Source organism: Tinamus guttatus, unplaced genomic scaffold (assembly GCF_059628265.1).
Source record: "Tinamus guttatus ecotype Peru unplaced genomic scaffold, ASM5962826v1 Tinamus_guttatus_pri_ptg000056l, whole genome shotgun sequence".
Taxonomy (NCBI): Eukaryota; Metazoa; Chordata; class Aves; order Tinamiformes; family Tinamidae; genus Tinamus; species Tinamus guttatus.
In genome coordinates this window covers 3,482,291-3,487,398 of record NW_028288590.1, presented here as the reverse complement: position 1 = coordinate 3,487,398, position 5,108 = coordinate 3,482,291, and positions in this window count along the sequence as shown.

The following is a 5,108-nucleotide window of genomic DNA, read 5'->3' as shown; positions in this document are numbered from 1 at the left end:
TATTTACAAATAGTTACAGACATTGTCTTCTTGCATTTCCTGACTTGTATAGTAGACGACCTTTTCCACATACCAAGTCAGGGATTTCCATTAGGTTTCATTTCATATTCTTTTATATTCTTGTATTTTTCATTCCCTTTATTCATCAATGTCCTGGAAGCATCTGGAAGGCCCTGAGCTTCCCAGGGCTGACCTTTTGGTTCAACAGGTCTCCTAAAGGCTGATGCTTTTCCTCTCACCACCTCATTCAGGCTGGGCACAGCGGCTGGGCTTGATCCCTGCGCTCTTTGCTCTATGGGTTCCTCCACATCTTCTTATTCCTTCCCCTGGTGAAGGAAGTTAGGGAGTAGGTAGAATGAGTAAGCTAGATTTTGTTCCACTTGGTACACTTGATATAGGAAAATATCTCACCAAGGAGCATAAGTAGTAGATCTGGTGACAGGGTGCTGGGCTATCAGCATTATGCCTTCCTAGGAGCTTGTGCTTCTCTGGGAGCTGGCTCTGCGCTCTTATTTCTGTCTCTGTCCAACTGATCCAGCTGCTAAACTGTGTTGATACAATTATTTCTGCTAATTCCCTCTGTCAGTAGATACCAAAGCTGTTAACAGTATCAGTATACTCATTTTAAGCAAGTGTAGACTGCCAGTATTCTTTACATTGAGCTTGGAACAGAATGAGAGTTCCATCATGGTGTCCTAAGCCACAATTAGTGCTTTTAGCACCAAGGCAGACTATGGAAATTTTGTCATTGCCACGCTTAGTCATGATGCTATAAAACTACATTTTTTTGACTTAGTTAAACTTTTGAATGCATCTATCAGTTTTCAGGGATCGTAGCAATCACTGCTCCAAAGTGTAAATATATTTCAGGTTTTTGGGCAGGAGGAGTTCAAGTTTGATTTCATACCAGCTTTATGCCACCTTGCATTGATATCTGTAAAGTTACTCATGATTTACTCTGGAGTGAATGGGAATAGGATCAAACCTGCTGGTAAATGGTTCTTAAATTGCATGTTTTCACTTCCTTGTCTTTCAGTTCCTATTTTGTTAACCTCATGTTTTAAAGTAACTTTATATTATATTTTCAGAAATCCACTATGGGATATATTCTACCCTGAATATATACACATAGCTTTTCCTAATACTAGTGCAAGTCATGAACATGTACTGAATAATATAATGCAGTATGCATGAAACCTATGGGGAATCCAAGTTCTGACTCTGAGAAAAAGAAATCGCAGTATTTCAAAATGCCAATTGTAACATTGCAATGAGTTCCAGGCACATGTTTGCCAATAATGAATGGAGGGGTGCAAATACAATATTGGAACTGTCTCCTGCAGAGTGATATCATATATAATCATACATACTGTCAGCTTGCTTGATTATGTTCAGTGTTGCAACCAGCTCGCTCAAAAACGGAACAGAATTTCTTCTGTCCCCCAGATTTAATTTTCATGTGAGTTGCATGGAGGAATTTAATTGGTGATTACAGCAAATGAACAAAAACAGTTTTTGTGTTTTATTTGTATAGTAAACATATCTCTGTGAATCCTTTTAGAAAGATAATTGTGTATTCAGATACATTCATTTCCTTAAATAAAAACATTTACAGTGTTAAATCTTCATTTTATTGTTTGAATTCACTGTATTTATTTTAATGTCCAGGATCAGCCCACATTACTAATTACCTTAATTTTGTAAAATCCTCATCTCAATTGAATCATTAATCAATATATCAGAATCTCACTTCATTAGCTATTGTTTGTAACTGGGCATCTCAATTGATTAGGCTGTAGATTTTTTATGAGTCTTGTTTTATAAATTGAACCTAGTCAAGTAAACATAACAATTGGTAATAGTCTTCATAGCAACTGTCAAAATGACTTATTGTTTTTCCAGTCCCGCATTCCTTCAGAATTAATAATACCTTTGTGTCCTTTATCACACTTATTATTAAAGCTATAAAAGTTCTCTGTATTTAATGAGTGGATGTTTCATTACACATATGGTTTGCTTGGAAGACTGATTTTTTTTTTAATCTGTTTCTCTTTTCCTCTTGATTGAAGGATTGTAAATATGCAATTAGCAGCTGGAGTAGAAGTAAAAGCAGAAAATGTCAACTGTCAAGCAGCTCCACTGAAAGACTCATGATGTTTCAAGCTAAGACAGAAAGACAAAGCATCTACCACAAGGATGAAGGTAGCAAAATCTCTCTTTAAATATTTCATTAATCTCTTCCATGAAATAAATGCAGCCAATACATCCAGGAATAAGGAATCACTATCAAAACTGTAGCTTACTTTTGTAGTAAAGCTCTGCATAGCAATGCAGATGCCAATGGACGTTCTGCATCCGATCTCTACTATAATTCATTATATATGGCCCTTTATGTAATTTATGGCTGGCCATATCACAGTATCATTGGTTTCTCTAGGATATGTATGTGAAAGAGTGCAGTGGATCATTGTACTCTAGAGCATATTTCTCTTCTGGACCAGAACTCCTAGTTCTGCTTCAAAACAATGTATTTCTTCTAAGCGCTCTTTCTGAAAACCTGTATATGTCTTGGCTCTCAAATGCAAGGGCTGACTGTATTTTGATTCAATATTGTGGGAGAGGAAAGTCAAAGGTAAACAAGAGGGACATAAAGAGATATCCATTTTCACAGACTCCAAGAAAAACTATTTGCTACAACTTACTATATTTTAGAACCCTAAAGAAGGTCTAAATAATCACAGAATCACAGAATGCTTAAGGTTGGAAGGGACCTCTAGAGATCATCTAGTCCAACTCCCCTGCTCCAGCAGGGACACCCAGAGCATGTGGCACAGGGTCACATCCAGGCGGGTTTTGAAGATCTCCAGAGAAGGAGCCTCCTCAATCTCTCTGGGCAGCTTGTTCCAGGGCTCTGTCACCCTCACAGGAAAGAAGTTCTTCCTCACATGGAGGTGGAACTTCCTGTGTTTCAACTTACACCTGTTGCCCCTCATCCTGTCACTGGCCACCATGGAGAAGAGCCTGGCCCCATCCTCCCTACAATCACCCCTTAGGTACTTGAGCATGTTAAATCTCCTCTCAGCCTTCTTTTCACCAGACTAAACAGGTCCAGCTCGCTTAGTCTTTCCTCATATGGCAGATGCTGCAGTCCCTTAGTCATCTTTGTCGCTACACGCTGGACTCTTTCTAGAACTTCAACGTCCCTCTTGTACTGGGGAGCCCAGAAAGAACTGCACACAATCCTCCAGCTGTGACCACACAGAGCTGAGTACAGGGGCAGGATCACCTCCCTTGGCCTACTGGCAAAACTCCTCCTGATGCAGGCCAGGATCCCATTGGCCTTCCTGGCCAATAATTACAGTATCTTGGATTCTCTAGACATTCCTAGTAATCCACATCAATAGGAGAGGCTTGTTGTGAGACACAATGAACAGAATAAGAGCATTTTTAACCTACAAAACTAAAGGCTTGTCAAGCAAAGATATGCAGAGATATGAATTGTCTTGCCTGGGCAGCTGCTCTATTAGACCATCATATTAGCCCCAGGCTTAATCTTCATGTGATTTCTCAGAAGGAGCTATCACAGAACTCCACAGGATTTAATGCTGTGAAACAAATGTTTGTTTGATGTGTGGCTAAGTCTTAAAGGGCTCTGGGAATAATCTGCCTAACAACTATTACAAAGCTTTTGGTGGCTTTCTGCCCAAGAGACTAATAACACAATTCATTTCAGCATCTTTTTCACTTATTCTCTTATATCATTTAAAAAGGTAAACTACGTGTTTGTATTAATCTCACATTTCCATATTCTTCCCATTCCCATATTCTAATGGCTATGCATATGGAAGTTTATTCCAAATTTTCAGTTTTTAACATTTTAGTTTTGCTTGTCATTAGCTAACATGTCTGTTATGCTTTAGGCATATAATGTAAAAATGGCAGGTAGGATGACACCTAAGGAAATATGTCAAAAAGCATCTGTACAATGTTAAAAAGCTCTGGTATTGATCAAAACAGAAAACCTGTCCACTGACAGTGTCCCCATTATGTTAGAAATGAAATTTATTTCTAGGAATCCTGTTCATGACTTTTAGGTAATTCAGCTGTTTTGCACAGAGGAAGCTGATGAGCAGTGTGCCATAGTTTTCTTAGGGATTGGGCTCCAGCCTCCCTGAGAGGCTTGTGCAAACGGTTTCTGTGCATAAGTGCAGTACTGCAGCTCTGGGCATCAGTTCTGCTCCTGTCTGCAACCAGAACACTTACCTAGCTTCATCACCATTTCTGACCGAGCTCCGTGACAACAGCTGCTCTGGCTTATGGACTGCTTCTTTTGGAACCCAGCTGACAGTAAAGGGCATGGGCTTTACAAAAGGATGTTTTTTTAAAGAACAGAACAATCACCAAAAACGACTTGACCAGTCTAAAATAAGAAGGACAAACAAGAAACTGCCTTAGTTTTCTCAATATTTTCTTCTTCCATACCAACCAAACTCTGAGTTATGATGTACTAGTATGAACCAAAACACAGTCTTAAGATTTATAGTAACACAACCCTGTAAAGGAATAAAATAGGAGGGAATCAAAATCTGGTTGGGTCTCAGTTGTTTGGAGAAAATCATTAGCAGCGAATCAAGCAGTAACATTATCAGTTTTCCCTAAGGGCAGGCCAGGAGCCAAGCATGGTAGCAAAGCTAGAGGAGCCTGAAATCTGGATCAATGGGATCCATGGCTAGACTCAGGCATGGAAGTGATGCTGCTGCAGTGTAGCTCAGATAAGACCAAGAGCTCAGCATAAACCTAACTCCCAAGGAAAGGATTCCCAAGGACTACCCTGCTCTGGCCTTGAATGCAGTCAGCTAAACTCAACCTTGAGCCCCGACAGCTAAACCTCCAAGAGTAAGGAATGTGCTTCTTACTCTGCCACCTATAGATCCTCATGCTCAGATTTGGTTGTAGGCATGTATCTAATGTTGGTCAGAAAAACAGCTATGACTGACAAGTGTGAAATTATGGAAGAAAAGTAAAGACTGGAGATCATAGGCATGTTTGTGATAATTCTGCTTCCATCGTCAGATTGCCGCTGCTCTTAAAAGTGGCAAGTCTATTTT